The following is an 18645-nucleotide window of genomic DNA, read 5'->3' as shown; positions in this document are numbered from 1 at the left end:
CTAAACTGAGCTAACAAAATACAGTATAGGAGCTTAAAATGCTAAATATACGTTGAAAAATGAAAATAAAACCTTTAATTAAAATTTAAAAATTTTTCAAAAATGGTGGGTGATAAAAAGATTTTGAGTTCATATTCGTTTTCAGCATCAAAAAACAGATTAAATTATGTATCACAGGTTAGGAAACAAAAATTATATTTATCAGTGTAATCAATCAAGTAATTAAAAAATTTAAATCAGCATTAAAAAGTGACTTCTGAAAAAGGATTTTATTGAAAGTTTCTTTTCAAAAATAAGCTAATTTACCAAGAATTAGATGTATTATAAGTATAAATAAAATATATTCTGAATATAAATATGATAATTAAGTATAAGGTAGACAAATATAATAAAGTAAAGTAAAGTATTAGCTAGGGCTAATGACCCTAGCAGTCGATGTCCGTAAAAAAACAAACAAACAAACAATAAAGTAAATTCATTAAAATTAATAAAGTAACTAAATACAAATTCAGAAATCCAAATCATCATAGCGCACACCATGAATAATTTTACACCATTATTATTTCTATTTTTTTCTCTCTTTCGAAAAGTTGCATATTATAATACCACCTGGAGTAAACAATAATTTTAATTTTCACATTTGTTCACTTATAAGGTGGCAACTCCCATAAAGAATTTCCTTGGGTACCAAGTTCTCATTCTTTAACAATCCAAAAATCGTAATAAATCAAGAATGTGTTAGGTAATCTTCTTTTATTTATATATATATATATATATATATATGTGTGTGTGTGTGTGTGTGTGTGTGTGTGTGTGGGTGTGTGTGTGTGTGGGTGTGTGTGTGTGTGTGTGTATATTTTACTTATATCTACGAGTATATAAGTGTTTATTTTATTTTAAGTGTGCAAGAATGTTACCAAGTTACAAGAAATATGTATTTGTAAAAAATGAGAACAAAACTATTATTATTATTAATAATATTTTAGCCTCCAGACGCATAGAGACTGAGGCCTTCAGTGCCAGATGGAAGAACACACGTCTTGTGCTGATCCTCAAGGGCAGAGGAGATCTGGAATTTCTGTCCTTCTATTATGTGTGCTTGATACAGCTGGCAAAGTATTGGAGAAGCTATTAAGATAGAGACTAGCTGCGACGATGAATCAGGCAAGTGGCCTGTCGCCCAACGAATACGGTTTCCGACAAGTTTGGTCGACCCTAGATGCAGACCAAAAGATTGTTGAGGGAGTGAGCCGAGCAGAAGACTACAATCATTTTTCCCGCCGTGTGGTCCTTCTCGTTATGTTGGACGTGAAAAACGCGTTCAACTTTGCACGGTGGAGCGATATGCTTCGGGCCTTGAAGCATTTGTTCTACATACCTCTATACCTCAGATTGGTGGACGTATACCTGAGCAACCGATCTCATCTTTGAGACTGTGGTAGGGCGGCGTGGATCCATGAGGGGCGCAGGGTTCGATTCTCGGCCCTGCTATCTACAACGGCTTGCTGAGGCTGGAGATGCCGGAAGAGTCGGTCTTGCTTGGGTACGCTGACGAGGTTACGCTACTTGTTGCAGACCGCGACGTGGATCGCGCCCAACTGAGGCTCAGTCAAGCGATGGGTCAGCGCCTGACTGGACGACCATGGACGCCCCTAGCCCTCAGTATGACGGAGATTATGGTTTTAACGAAGAAGCGTAATGACAACCTTCTCCACTTGCGAGTCGGGAATGAGGTTGTCGAGAACAAGCTGGCCACGAAGTAATCAGTATGATGATCAACCGGAAACTCAGCACGGCTGACCAATACGCAGAGCCGCCGAGAAAGCCGCAAGAGCTATAACCGCTCTCATCCGGTTCATGGCGAATGGCGGAAGACGAAGAGCAATAGACGTCGACTGCTGATGTCCACGGTGCATTCCATCCTGTAATAGGGGCGGAAGTGTGAACCCAAGCGTTAAGATTTGGAAGAAACCGACGGCAGTTCACGCAGATGAAACGCACACTACTTTGCAAGTCGCTTCCGCGTATCGTATATCCTACGGACGGTTTCCGAGCCTGTCATTCTGGTGGTCGCCGGCGTTATATCCATTGTTCTTTTGACAAGGTAGCACCAGGCTGCCTACAGGAGGCGATGAGCAGGCAAAGGCCGAAAGACCATCGCCGGGAAGGAACGGATTCGCACGTTCCTCGCCTGACAAGGACCTGGGACCACGAGAACAGAGGAAGATGGACCGCAAGGCTTATCACTCTGGTCAGACCGTGGACAGAGCGGTGGAATGTTGAGGTAGAATACTATGTAACCCAATTTTTAATGGATCACGGGTACTTCTGCGCTTACCTCCTGCCATAGGAAATTCGCCGTCTCCCGACTGCCTCTACTGCTCCGACCTGAGCGATCTGGATAGTCTTGACCTAGATGGAAACTAGGTAGCAGCCGTCTCAGGCTAAGATAGGAGGACTAAACTTGAAGTAATGTGTAAAACGGTTCTAAGTCTAGTCCTGGTAGAAAGAGGGTAGTTTTGCTGGTAGTCTACTGATGACAGTCTGATAAGATTACCAGTGGGAGCCTGGCACTCCATGCGTATGTAAATGCATCTTCACCTACCACCAAAATAAAAATTATTATTATTTTTACAAATAACAGAAATTACTCTCAAATATGAGCTATGATTGTGAAGAATATGGGAATAATTTTCAGTTAATTTTTTTGAATTTTTGTGTGAAAGTAATTTGAATATCATAATTTCTTCAGGTTATATATCTTTACAAAAAACCAGTACCATGCAATGATGATAAAAAATTAAATAAATAAAAGAAAAACAAAAATAAGTTGACATTTTTTATATAGGTAACGGTATATTTTTCTGAAAGTTCCACTTAAGTTATGTTTAATCTATAACTAAAATCAGTTAAGAGTGAATATCACATTTAACAAAATCCATAGAGATATTAATTAATGGCATAAGGTTTGTGATCTAAAACAAACTACTGGCTCTCTTTCCTGTGAATAATTATAATAATTTGGTCATAACAACTATCACCTTCTAATAAAGTACTACAATATAAAACCTTTTCTATGATTTTATCAATGATGAACAACAGTGAAAATTATTACTAATTTTTAATGACAAACTGAACTGAATTTATTTAACATAATACTGCATAATACATAAGACTTGCCCAAAATGAAAAAAAAAAAAACATATTCCATAACAGCATTATCATCATTCGAGATAACAAACCTCTATGCTAAAATCCCAGCAGCAGAAAAATCAAACTCTAATATAAAATATAAAAGAAAATTGTTTCAAATCAAGATTACTTTAAAATCTACTTTAAAATCAAACCAAACATTACAAATAACTCAATGCCCTTCTACTGAGTTCCCTTTTTCCAGAATGAAATAAGATAATTTCCAGAAAGCTGAAATCTTTTGTAATGCATAAAACAAATGCATATAAAAAACAACAAACATCCCTGCAAAATAATAATATACTATCATGTTAATATTTTGCTACATCAAGTTAATAAAAGAGTATGAAATATTATTAAAGAGCTAAAATTTTCAGCTGAATAGAAATAAATTAAATAAGTAAATTTTCTTGGCCTTTTAGTGACCAAGATCAAACAACATTCAAAAAGTTAACTGAGCCCTATAAAATGTAAACAAAAAAATCACTTACTTTTCTTGATGTTAACATACCTAAAGCAGTCGACAAACACATTAAAATATTAATGAAACCCCTGACAACTGATATATATATATATAATATATACTTATCCACAACACATCTAGCCACTCTAATCCCATTTTAACAGCATCGTATGATCTTAAAAAAATTTCCACTAACAGTCAGATTTTGATAACGTCTTTTTGTAGTGATTTGTTTAGTTAATTATTCATACCTATTTACATGAAAAATTTATTCAAAAAAAGTAGCAAGATGTGGCTTCAAATATGGAATGTAACATAACATAGTTTGACATGTGTATATATATTAATTCCCTAAATTATTATGCTGACACTTTTCATGAGTACTGTTGTGTATTTGTTACTTCTATATGCTTTGTTTAGTTGGCCAGTATTTTTCTTTCAAAAAGTAGATTTAAAAGTCTTTTAACAGTTTTTACAGGTTTCAAAATTATATTTTGAAACTTTTCTCTTATTAACAGAAAGTTTTCTTCTTAAGATTTTAGAGCTAATACCAGCTCCTTCTTCAGTGAACCTAATGGTTAATGACTTTTTCAGTGAATGTTATTAATAGCATCGCATCTTAAAATTTTAGAACACCGTAAGAGTACAATTGAACAATATATTTTATCTAAACTGTGTTTGTTTGCTTAATGTGTGTTGTATTTTATCAAATTTATTTGAAACATTATTTTTTTTTGTAAAGAATTTTGTACAAATTGAAGTATCTTGAGATCATTATTTTAAATGCTACGTGTAAAATTTATTTGTAGGTTTAGTCTTTGTAAGTGTGTCCTGTTTCTGTGATTGTTAGCAAAATCTGATTCTATTTTGTGTAGTCCCATTATGTTTTGTATCGATCGGTGAATTTACCTTCATTTTGTCAAATTTTGTATTTAATACAATTATTGCAGTTTAATTTAAATACTAATGTGTCAGTGTTTTTTTTTATTTTGTGTTTTTTGTAACCTTAATGTACTTTGTTTTTTGATTTTAAACAACTGACAGTTTATGATTGTTGGTTAGTCTTTTAAAACAATCTTTTTCTGTATTATCTGTCTCTTAAATTTTTTTTTAATCTTATGTAGCAATACTTTTTATACGTGTGTTTTGTTAGCCATTACCTAGGACCATTTGTTATATTTTATTGAACATATATATATATATATATATATATATATATATATATATATATATATTTCAATATAGTATGCCAACAAATATGTATGTAATTTGGCTAGATAATATGCAAGGAAAACGCATGTTTGAGTTGTGTGGGTAGTAGTTAGCTGTGTTGTGAATAATTATGTTGGTTGCAAAGGTTTTCTTAACATTTAACATACTTTAAATCTAAAAAAGATAAATATTTTAGATTTAGATTACAAAAATAATCAATTTTGGATATGGTGAGATCAAGGAATGTAATTGATTTATTGTGTCAGTATCCTGTAATGTAATGCTAACAGGAATGCAGTTAGTTGATAGACATGAAAAATGTGTGACATGTTTTGTAGACATGTGATGTAGAATAATATCTGGTTTAAAAATTTCTCATTCTGTAATAAATGTGACATAAACCTGAAAACAAATAGATTTTACCAATAATACAAAAAAAAATCACTCTCAACAAAATTTGGACAGTTTGGACATTATTCAAACTTTTTTATAGACTCATAAAAATGAAAAATATACATAGTTTCTATTTCTAAGTTTTGTTACTCATATCAATGTGGATAAACCTTCATTTATTATAAAAAAATTATCTGTTACTTTTAATTACAGAAATTTTTAGTTTGTAATTCTATAAAAGTAAATTTATTTATAAGACGTGATTTTTGGCTTTTCCAAAATACTATAATTGTTTGTACATGTTTTAAAAAAATGATATTGTGTAGAAAAAGGAATAAATTTTAAAAGAAAAGAAACATTTTTTACATCATATATCATAAAACAATCTACTTTACTTATCTTATTTTTCTATGCTTGATATTCATGGGCTATGACACAGATACTTATAATTTCTGTTATGTCTATTAACTTATATTAGGTACAGAAAGAATAATGCAATCTTCTGTCAATTTTTCATCTGCTTTGCTTCAATAAAAACTGATTTTTAAAAGTTATTTACTTTTTATTGGCTATATTTACATTAATTTTCTCAGATTTCAATTCTCTATTAAGTTTTGTTAGTAAATCTTTCAAATTTATTAGTCATTTTACAAAGCTATTGTACTACATACTTAAAAATAAATTGTTTTTCGACACCAAATTTTATGTTTTACATTAGATATAGAAACTACTGGAGTTATAGTTCTGGGACCTATTTTATTCTATTTCCCAGCTCAAATTACATAAGAAACACCATCCCAACCCCCTGTAGGGGAAGACACCCACCTTGTGATGCTTCCAATCACCACAAAACCCCCCTGTTCATAGTTCTGATGAGCTTTAACAGGAATAAGAAACACCATATTTACTCCTTAATTTGGATCCCAAAAATTACAGTAGGGTTTCTTTTTATTAGAAGAAATCTGCAAAATCTTTCGTTAACCATAACTCAAAAACAAAGTATTTCCAGACTTATGTTTATATTAACTTTTTTCATTATTTTCACCCGTAGAAGATGTTCTGAAAGTTTCTCCGTTTCTTCATGGGACACTGTGCTTTTTTTTTGTCTTCAGTCATTTAACTGGTTTGATGCAGCTCTCCAAGATTCCCTATCTAGTGCCAGTCGTTTCATTTCAGTATACTCCATATATCCTACATCCCTAAAAATTTGTTTTACATATTCCAAGTGCTGCCTACCTGCATAATTTTTTCCATCTACCTGTCCCTCCAATATCAAAGCAACTATTCCAGGATGCCTTAATATGTGGCCTATAAGTCTGTCTCTTCTTTTAACTATATTTTTTCCAAATACTTCTTTCTTCATCAATTTGTCACAATTCCTCTTCATTTGTTACTTTATCCACTTATCTGATTTTTAACATTCTCCTACAGCACCACATTTTAAAAGCTTCTAATCTTTTCTTCTCAGATACTTCAATTGTCCAAATTTGACTTCCATGTAAGGCTATGCTCCAAACATATACTTTCAAAAATGTTTTCCTGATGTTTAAATTAATTTTTAATGTAAGCAAATTATATTTCTGACTGAAAGATCATTTTGCCTGTGCTATTCGGCATTTTGTATTGCTTCTGCTTTGTCCATCTTTAGTAATTCTACTTCCAAATAACAAAATTCTTCTACCCCTGTAATTTTTTCTCTTTCTATTTTTATATTCAGTGGTCCATCTACATTATTTCTACTACGTTTCATTACTTTCGTTTTGTTCTTGTTTATTTTCATGTGGTAGTTCTTGCATAGGACTTCATTCATGCCAATCATTGTTTTTTCTAAATATTTTTTAATCCCAACTAGAATTACTATATCATCAGTAAATCACAGCATCTTTATCTTTCCACCTTGCACTGTTACTCCGGATCTAAATTGTTCTTTATCATTAACCCCTAGTTCTATGTAAAGATAAAAGTAACAAGGATAGGGAACATCCTTGTCGACTCCCTTTTTTATTACGGCTTTTTTCTTATGTTCTTTGATTATTACTGTTACAGTTTGGTTCCTGTAAATGTTAGAAATCTCTATACTTGAACCATAATTTTTTTTAAATGCAGAACATTTTATTCTAGTCTATGTTATCAAATGCCTTTTCTAAATCTATAAATGGCATGCATGTTGGTTTGTTTTTCTTTAATATTCCTTCTACTATTAATCTGAGTGCTAAAATTGTTTCCCTTGACCCTATACTTTTCCTGAAACCAAATTGGTCTTCTCCTAACACTTCTTTCCCTATCCTCGCAATTCTTCTATACAGAATTCTAGTTAAGATTTTTGATTCATGAGTAGTTAAGCTAATTGTTCTGTATTCTTCATATTTATCTACTCCTGCTTTCTTTGGTATCATGACTATAACACTCTTTTTGTAGTGTGATGGAACTTCCCCTTTTTCGGAAATATTATACACACTGGGTATATGTAAAATAATTCAACATACTTTAATTATATTATGTGTAGTTATATAATTCATATGTAGTTTATTTATTTACATTTATATGTATTTAGTGTACTGGTATAAACCTAAAACTTGATTTTCTTATTCACTTTTAATTAATGATAGTTTTATAAGAAAGTAAAACAAAAACTATTTTTGTTATTTTTTTTTTGTATTAAAAAAACATAATTGTGAAATTTAATAAATGAATTCACATAATAAGCAACTTTAAGTTAAATAACAATATAAATCAAAATGATAAAGAGACTTATAAATGAATCAGTCATTAGAGAAACCACATAAGTTGTGCAATTATAATTTTCGAAAAATCAAAAAAAACTTTCTATCTTTTCAACAGATAAGACTAAATTACTGGAAAAATTTCACAATTATTTTAGACCTTATGTTAATTTCTACCACATTAAAAAGTATAAAAATTTATATTTTAGTAAAGGAAAATGGCTTCCCATTTCCGTTGACTTATGTTGCTTCTCAAATTTACGTAATTCTGTACCAACTTTTACCTTATTTCTACTCTATTTACGAGTAATTACACCAGGAAACACTTTTTTTTAAAAATAAAACTTTGATGAGATATTATATTATAACAAAGAAAATCAGTTTTCCACAAAACTGCCATCTTATTCATTTAAGAAACCACAAGAGTCAATTGACTAATGTAGTTTCTCCTGTGAACAAAATTTTAAATGCATTATAATGGGAAGAAATGGCAACTGACTAATGTTGTTACTCGCTAGAATGTGTGACTATGTGTGAATATAATAAAAATACAGCAATCTCATTTTTTGGAAAAATAGTGACTTATGGGATTTCTCAAATGACTGATTCAAATAGAAATAATAAATAATTAATGGTTTATTGTAAGAAATTTTAATAAAAATACAGAAATAAAAATGTAAAAATAAGAACAATTGCAATAACAATACAATGAATGAAACCTTCGTACTGAAACTACTTCCGATAAAAATTCTAAAATCATTATAAGTAAGAGCTTAGATAATAAAATTATGAATCATTAATCAAGTAAATGGAAGACTTCACAAAATTATTCTGTAGATTATAGATTGAAAATATCTTTTCATTAATGATAAGTTCTTTGTAATAATTATTATTGGAGAATATTGGATTCCGGTTTAATAATAAATAGTAGCACTTCATAGTGCAAGATTACAGTACATATAAAGATAAGACTGTCATATTATGGTACCCTAAGAGCACAAAACAAATCTGCAATACATCTAGTGTACTAAGTTAACAAATGTACAGAATAAATGCACAGAAATAATAAATTATACCCAATCCTAAAGAGTGAAGAGGTTTTCCATTATCTTAATATTAAAAATTAAATTTTTACATACTAATAATAAATATATATGAACTTGATACTAATATTAATGATTTGCCAGAATACAGACAAATTGAAGAATTAAAACCTCTTTAAATAGAGTAATGAGTTTTGTTTAAAAAATAATCCCTTATAACAACCCTGAATTCATTATGTGAAAATTTTTTAATGTTAATATACAACAGGACTGACCATTTACAATAGATTTGAAATATCTTTCCCACTGATATTTATGTTGTGAGATCCATGTTATATATTTTTTTTCTTATGCATGTAATAATTATGGAGATTGTTATTTTCAGTTATATATTATGGTTGTTATTTAAAATATTTTATTAAAAACACACACTGAAGTGAATAATTATTAATATTATTAATTATTTCCAGAAATATACTACTTATAGTACCTTAGTTCTAAAATTGTTTTTATGATCCTCTTTTCAATATAGAGTATACCTCAAAATATAAATGTAATAATTTAAGTAGATGGATTTATTGCAGCTGAAACCTAAAACATATATATGTAACATTTTGAAAATTCAAATAATTCATCAACGTACTGACCGCTGTGCCAATTAAACTCAAAAAACAACAGTTTAACCACCAAACAAAGTAAGATAGAACCTAAAATCTAATACCAATGGTCGACTTTCGCAGGATCTCACATCATCAGTTGGTACATATTTCTACAATTACATCAACAAATAACAAAAAAAAAAAAGAAATAAAAACTTAAAAATTTAGAAAACATAAACCCTAACAACCAAAAAATTTGTAACACAACTTCGTTGCCATACTGGAATGATCTACATATGCAAAGATACCTCAGTAGTCTACATTGACTTAAAAAAATTAATGCCATTAATTTTTAATTTGCAAACTATTTTAACAAGATACTTTTTAAATTGTAATAATGTATATTTGTATTGGTTTAAGTTTAAATTTTCTTAAATTTATATAAATTTTTCTAGTCAAAAGTAGTTTATAGATGCTTCATACAATAAATAAGGGTACAGAAAAAGACAATTGGAGTTCAAAATTTAATTTTTACAACTAGTATTGCCGTTGCGCTTTTCAACAGCATTAAATCATCTCATTGCCAATAGCAATGGGATATTAAAAGGAATTTTTATAGTTACTAAAAATAATTTATATAAGAGAAGTATAAAGAGCATATTATGTGATATGTCACATGGACATGAATGGGATGCATATAATGATATTGGTAATAAAGAAAAGAATGGATCATGAAAAAGAACAACCTAATTTCATTGGAACAACATTATTTCAAAGCTATTAGAAATTATAAGCAGAAGCTCTATCCTTTGATTAGAGAAATATTTGTTGATATATTCTAAATATGACTTCTAAAGACAAAAATTAAAAATTTTCAACAATACAAATTTTTATTTTCCAGATAAGGAGTTTTTATTTGCTTAATTATTTTTAAACAAATCTTTAAATTAGTAACACCATCATAAAATTTTGGTATGTTAAAATAACATAACAGTTTGATTGTCAGAAATTTATCAAAGAATAAATATGTTATACAAGTATAATTTTTTTGATTTGATATGTTAAGTAGTATATTTAATAGAAAAATAAGTGTAATATTAATGCTACATTAGTTCAGAATAACTATAAATGAACCTGATTTATGTATAGAGGTAGTGCATTTCTGTTATTTACATTTACTCTTAAATAATACATTAGTAAAGTCAGGTGTTAAAGAAGTAGATTCATATATCATTTTATATATACATCATTTGTATAAAAGATGTCTGCTACCATTATTTACATTTAAAAGTGACCTTTCAGCCATTACCTATCATAATACCCTTATAATACCTATCAGTGATTAAAACATTACCATGTTCTAATCTATATCATGCTTGTGTCATTGATATTTTTTTTTAAATTAATATTCTAACATGAAACGGAATAAAACAAATTAATCTTCAATTATCTTGGGGTAAACCTTAACATTTAAAAAAAAACTCCTTTTTATATTAAATTGTGACTGCTGTTTCTTCCTAAAGGCTGTAATTATGAATAATAAAGTTTTACTACTCCCAGCTGAAAATGTATGAGAAGTATACAACCATGTAAATAAAATAGTATTTTTTTTAAATTGGCTCAGTGATGTAGAAATGACACTTCTTCAATTCTTTGAAATTTATTTTTTTTTAATTCAGATCAGATTAAAAACAACTTTTGGCAATTACATTACGCGTTTAGTTGGTAACTTCACGCGTTTGTTGACTTCAAAAATTCAGAGTATAAGGAAAGATTAAAAAGGTAATGTGTATATCATCACATACTCATTACCATATAATATAAATAATATAATATATAAATATAGTTATATAATAAATAAATATAAATAATATATGTATATATTTTTTGTTTTTTTTTCTGAAAATTCAAATATTTCATTAAAATACATACTTACTATTGTGCCAATTAATCTCAAAATAATAACTGTAAAAAACAAACACCACACATGGTAATAGGAAAAATCTAATAAACTACCAACACTTAACTTTCTAAGAATCCCACATAATCAGTTGGTACATAATTCTACAATTATACAAAAAAATAAAAAATTAAATGAAGATGTAAAATATAGTAATCATAAAGTTACAATAACATAATACCACTATCAGCTGGAATATGTAAACTTAAAATATTTTGTAATTATGTAAATATTGATGCCAAATGCTACAACTTGCTGTCTTTAATTAAAGTGTAATTTTCAAAAACTATCTGTTGTAATCCCTATATATAAAACACGCCTACACATTGTCATGTATTGCATTATAAAGAGTTCAACTGACATCAGACTTAAATATTTTTTTTCTTCTAGTGCCACATCAAAGATAGGTGAAGCAACCTTGTGGAATTCTTAATTTTAGAAACAGCATTCAGAACAGGTGACTTGAACATCCAACCCACTCTTACAGATTATGCATATTTCTCTTCTTCTTGTTCCTCTCCTCCCTCAGATCTCACTGTCGTACCATTGATAGAATAATAAATTTTGTCCCTTGAACTACATAACCTAGATATCATTTCCCGCTTTAAGCTTTTCTATAGTTTCTGCTTGCTTCTCCATTATTCTCAAAACTTTATGTTTTCAACCCTGTCAGTCCAAGATTTTCTTAAAATTTGCCTACAAAACCCACACTTCAAATGTCTGAAGATTTACAAGGATTGCTGAGTTCAGAAAACGCCTTAGTTTTATAGAGAAGAAAAATGGTGTTTTTACTTCAGGGGAGTAGCTGTTAGAAAAATCAATAACTGCACTCAGATTTATGCATATTTTTTAATTTGTTCAATATTATTTCCCTTTATGATAAGTTTTGTTATCATTAAGTCTCTTTGAGATTTTTATGAATTTGATCTTCCTGATATTCAATATTAGTCCATATTCATCATTACACTCAACCACCAACCACTGTGTACAGCAACCTCTGGAGATTCTCTATATAATTTGCTAAAATCACCGTGTCACAGTGTATCATATTATTAATATTAATGTCATTAACTTTAATTCCTGCTATTTCTCCTTCAATGTCTTCTTTGAGGTTTCCTGAGAGTATGCATTGAAGAGAGATAATGTAGATGAATTCTTACTCTTCTGATCTCTATCTGTCAGTGCATATTGTCACCTTGTTATAATGAAAATTAAAGATGGTTGAAAGTTCTTGGTAATCCAGATCTTTCTTTTAAGGCCACTTTAGTTTGCCATGACATATACTGTCAAATATCTTATTATTTTCAACAAAGCATATATAATATATACATCCTGATTGACCATCTTTGGATAAATACATTAAAGGAGGAAAGAACCTTCTGCAATCTTAACTGCTTACAAAATCCAAACTGTATTTCACTTATAGTCATTACAGGTTTTTAATGCTAGAAAAAGGGCGGGCCCATGGCCCACTGGGAAAATGTTTTATTACATCTTTGGTTGGTTTATATTTATTGCAAATGAATTTTTTAAATGTTTTTGCCAATTGCAACTAAATAACGTTCATGAATTTAGTGTACTAATAACAACAAAAACTTTTACAACGAAAAGCTTCAAAATTCTGAACGTTTTTAACTGTTTCTTGAGTTTTGATTTTTTAACAGAGCACTAACCCCAAAAATGTTTTCTTTTTTTATTATCAAAACAAATATAATTTTAGATAAATCATTTATATCAAGAAGTATAAATCGTTCTAAAGAATGAATGCACTTCATTGAGTGCACTTCATTCAAATTAAAAATGTGAGCACAAATTAACGCACCATGCTTTCTTATTACAGAGATATTAAATACTAATTCAAATTTGCATATATATCACAATAACTCTGAATTTATATTTAAACTATTACTAAAAAATAATTCTTTAGATAGGTGTTAGGAAAAAATGTTATAAGCTTGCTTGCATTTAAATCTATTTTGCAGTATTAATATAATGGCTAATGTAAAACCTTACTGGCTCCATTATATACAGTATTTATTTTTAAAATTTTAATAAACATTAAAACTAAACAAATGATTCACAAATAAATATATGTACAATATTTACATTCATACATATTTATTTACTTAAAATATTAATTTTTTATTTTGAAGAAATTAAGCAATTTAATTGACACTCAAGCTGATAATATTTCAAAACTGCATTTGGCTGAGCTTTAAGAAATTTTCTTATCATATAACAGGAATTTATATTTACTGAATTGATGGTAACTTTATTGCTTCATCATTTCCTTCTTGATAGTTTGTGATATAAGTTTTTACTTAATAATTTTTATTTTTTCTGAAACCATTGTTTCAGGAATGGATTTTGACTAAATTTGCTAACCTCACACTCAATACTTGAGATCCTGCAAAGTTCATATAAAACACTATTTCTGTATGAGAAGAAAAAAAAAAATTAATTATTTATTTTGTTAAGTAAATTTTTCCTGTATTCCTGTAATTTAATATTTCTATAATAATTTTTTATAGCGCTGGTTTAGTACTAATCATTTTATATTATTAAACAAAATAATAAACAAATCAATATTTCATAAAATGGGTTTTCTATTACTGATACCGACATGTGGATAAAATCATGTTTCCATCAAAAGCAAAAAAATTCCTTACAATTATCAATGCAGATAATAAACTCTAGAATGTAAACTTCTGAGAATTCTCCATATCCATAGTAAACAATAATAATACTTGCATAAAAAAATTTGAAATCCAGCCACAATTGACACATTTATCTGCACCACAAGTATAAATTCTCACACAAAAACATGTAATTTTTACACAAATGTTAGATATAAGATGACTTATTTTGATGTAAGTATATTTTGTATGTTTTTGATGTTATATATACTTGTGTCAGCTAAAACCGTAATGAAGAAAGAAAACTTAATAAAATACTTATCAAATGTTAATAGTGACACATTTATATACATTTACTGAATGCTAACAGTATACTAATTTTGGTACATACTAGCCATTACTAACAAATGGGTAGGCTTGAACACTCATTGATACAAATAACTGAATCAATCATTGCAAATTATCATTCTAATAAAAAATAGCACTCAAGAATATTAACAATGTCTCAATTTTACATACACTTAGTAAATGTCATGAAGTCAACATTATAGAACAATAATATGAAATAAGCAGGATAAATTTGATAAAAACAGAGTATTAAAGAAATAAACACAACATTGATCATGTGAAAAAAATACACATTAAAATATATAAATTACACATTATTTCACATAGATATATTGTAACACAGAAGGAACATATAGATGTTCTATTCCATGAATAACAACAAAAAAAAAGCTTGTCTCAGTACACATTATTTCTAAACATTATAAAAGAAAGAGAAAAATTATATTTTTTTCATTTAATATTATTTAAATACTGATAAACAGCACATACTGTTTTTTAAACCATTTTTTATCTAATTTAAAATAAATAAGATTTGTTTGATATTTGACAAAATAATTTTTTAATCACTACAAGATAAGTTCTGGTAGCAATATCATTAATTATAATCCAATAAAATTTAAACTAAAAAGAAAAACATTGTGGAGCAATAAAAAGTGTGTCAGTAATTTTATAGTAGAGGAAAAGAAGAGAGAATTTTTGCATATGTCACAGAAAAATAAAACTGTTATTAAAAATTATCAACAGGTTGGTTCATCGCAAGGCAGTTTGAATATTAGATATTAATATTCATATTTGAATATTAGATCATGGATATCGATGTTCTTTAGTGGTTGGGTTTCAATTAGCCACACATCTCAGGAATGGTCGATCTGAGACAGTACAAGACTACACTTCATTTACATTCATACATATCATCCTCATTCACCCTCTGAAGTAATACACCATACCACTAAACTTAGAGAAATGCATTAAAGTTACTTGTTCAGAATGCATTTCAACAGAAGTTTTTTGCTTTGATATATTCTTATGACATTTATGTTATAGTAGCAATACTTTAATAAAACACAGCCAATCTTTTATGAGAAATATGCATATTTAAAAAAATCAGCTAAGAATAATGATAATAATGAATAAATAAACTGAAGTAGACATACAGATTTAGAAAAATGAGTATAATTTTTGGTAAGGGCATAGATAGGGATTCCACCAAAACTGACAGAAACTGAAAATTAATTAAAATTCAGAAACAAATGTAACAAAATAATAGAAGATTTAAACAGTTTATACATTTTGGTAATATCATTACAAAAGGACCACCAATGTTATAAACTAGTTAAAATTCCTGCTCCAATGTCTCATACCATATACAGTTAAGAGTAACAAAAAGCAATGAAATAGTAGTTAACTGACAAACTAGAACATCAGCAAATGATATAAGGAATCCATGAATTAAATTGTTGTGTTCCATGTAGATGGACAACAAAGCAACTTCTTTATTTGTTTGACTCTCAATAAAAATTTATGTCGCATTACATTATCTTTAACTGATGAACTTATTCTCAGCAACAGCCAGCTGGTGTTTCATGGTGCATTCACAACGGATTCTATGCTACATTTATAAAGGGTAGTTGAGTTAAATAGCTCAGGAGTAGCATTACAAATTCATAACTTCTGATTTCAACTCAAGCCTATACATCTCATTAACATACAGCACAGAAACTCCCAAAATTTCTGATTTTTCATGTCTGTCACCATGACAGCCTAGCTGTCTAATTAGTGACCAAAAGGGAGAGGGTAAATCTTCTGGAAAAGAACCAGAAAAAGTAACCAGAGTGAGAAATGCTGCTTTCCACCAGTTGCTGATTGGCAGGATAAATTAGTGATATATGAAAAGCAAGGGATAAGCACCTGATTTAAGAATACATAAAAAATGCTAATATACTGCTTCAATGAATGTAAATTTTCCCAGTCAGAATTATTTTGGTTTGGGTAATCCTATCAGCAACAGCAGTCCATTGGACATAAATAATCTGATTACTAGGAACACAGTAGCACCAGTGAATAAGCCAGTTGTCATATCCTTGAAGCAGATACAATATTTGCAGTTTTTCTAAGTATTTCCAACATATTGAATTGGCATACCTTGGTAGGTGCAGCAGGTCTTTCAACAAAATATTCCATTGAATCAGTTACTGGAGAATTACATACAAATATTCCAGGAAACAAAATAGTGAATACTCTCATGGGACACAAACCACTAACTAAGGTAGCTAGTCATTATGAAGACAGCAGGGAAAACCTCTTCCCAAGATGCTAATAACATTCACCATCCTATATCTCAGCTTAAGGAAAAGAAACTTCAATTTAATTCCACTTGGAACAGCAACTATAAATTCAAGGATCCAAATGGGAGGAAAATGACAAGAGCAGAAGCTGTTGAATAGCTTCATAAATTTGGTAGCATTAAAATTGGCACAGTGATCAGCTATGTTCATCTACTACATACTCAAGGTCTTACAATCAACTATCCTACATTTAGAATATCTTTGGAGTTTTTTGCATACCATTTTTGTACAATTGAAATCTTGATAGTTGAAACGTCATCTAGCAACACACTTCTGCTTCATTGCCTTACCCAGCAATATGGTGTATGTTCGTCACTAACTATTTAAGCTGTAAGCCAAAGTTAGTTTAAATACTTTATCTCAGTAGCTTTATCGATAAGAGAGAGATGTTTTTTGACTAACTCCATTTTTTTATTTACCTGATAATCAAGAACTGTGGACTTATCATATTAATCATTTTTCCGGTCAGGTACTTTGAACTGGGTTTCTTCAATCAACCTGATTTGATTTTCAACTATGATTTAGTTTGAACAGAAATTTTGTTTCTATGAGAATCAGCCATTACAGTTTCTATGAGGATCAGTCTCATTATGGAACTGCTTTACTGAAGTAGTCTTCCAGGTCCCTCAGGACCATTTTAGGATACCCACAATGAGTTAAATTTGTAACAACAAACCAATCATGACTGGCACTATACAATTCAATTCACCTTGGTGCCCAACTCATTACCTTCAGCCACTCATGTATCAATACTACGATGCATCTTGAGTTATGATTGAAATTCTAAATGCTTTGCATCAGTCGTTATATGATTTTGTTAGGTAAAGTGTTTTTACGTGTAATGTGCATGTTTATGATTTACAGTGTATAATGTCAAGTAGCTGTAGGATGAGTTGGTGTAGGCAGAGTAGATTAAAAAAAAACAAAAAAAAAAAACTATAACCATCATGGTTATATACATCACGGCACCAAAGTCCACTAATTCCTTAGTTCCACAATATTTCCCTTAATTCCTGAACGAAGCATTTTTTCTGGTACTCTAAAAGTGAGCAGGTTTTAAAATGATTTTAAATGTTAATAAAAATAGCTACCAAAAGTATAGTAAATTAACTGATAAGTGTCATTTAAGCCATAAAATGGAATTTTTTTATTGTATTAACCATAACAACTTACTATGAATTAAAACCTGTTAAGGTTATAACAGAATAGCACATTAAGATTTTAATTTAAGAATGATTAAGAATTATGCAATGCAGTAGCTGCTGGAATTTTTGATTCAAAAATTTTAGATACAACTAAAATAAATTATGGAAAATAATCCAGTTACCGATATATAGTTAATTATTTATTTTATTATTGTGATAAAATTATCAGCTAGTTAACGTTACTTTAAAAAAATTTAAACTTATTCACCCGCAAAACGTTTCCTTTCTAATTTGAGTAAACTAAGCTTCATTTGTTGGACAGAAGTAAATAAAATCTACTTTGTTCAAGCAGCGTACATACGACGTACTACTTGGTACTTTTTCTATTATCTACCATCACATTACTCCTGCTCAAATTCAAACGAAGTTTTCGTTTCTTTTAATATATATAATGAATTACACGTGTTCTTTGTCCTTTAATACAGTTTCAGTTTTATTAAATCATTAATTTAAACCAGTTCCATTTGAACAAATTTGTTCTTACGCAAATAAACTATTTTACTTTAAAGTCGTACATTTTTAATCA

General features: G+C 29.2%; 1 protein-coding gene across 2 annotated transcripts in view; it reads right to left on the bottom strand.

Annotated features, from left to right (window-relative positions):
• Ctns (lysosomal cystine transporter cystinosin) overlaps positions 1-18626 on the bottom strand; it is a 190430-nt gene extending 171804 nt beyond the window's left edge. The window contains exons 1-2 of one of the 2 annotated variants that reach the window (XM_075379291.1): positions 18328-18626; positions 2339-2601 (exon numbers count right to left, since the gene is read on the bottom strand). The gene's annotated coding sequence lies outside the window, so the exon portion shown is untranslated. The remainder of the gene's footprint in view (positions 1-2338; positions 2602-18327) is intronic. The other variant, XM_075379290.1, reaches the window with a different exon arrangement.
• Between the last annotated feature and the right edge of the window lie 19 nt (positions 18627-18645).

Source organism: Lycorma delicatula, chromosome 12 (assembly GCF_047948215.1).
Source record: "Lycorma delicatula isolate Av1 chromosome 12, ASM4794821v1, whole genome shotgun sequence".
NCBI lineage: Eukaryota > Metazoa > Arthropoda > Insecta > Hemiptera > Fulgoridae > Lycorma > Lycorma delicatula.
This window is presented reverse-complemented; position numbering and strand designations above follow the sequence as displayed.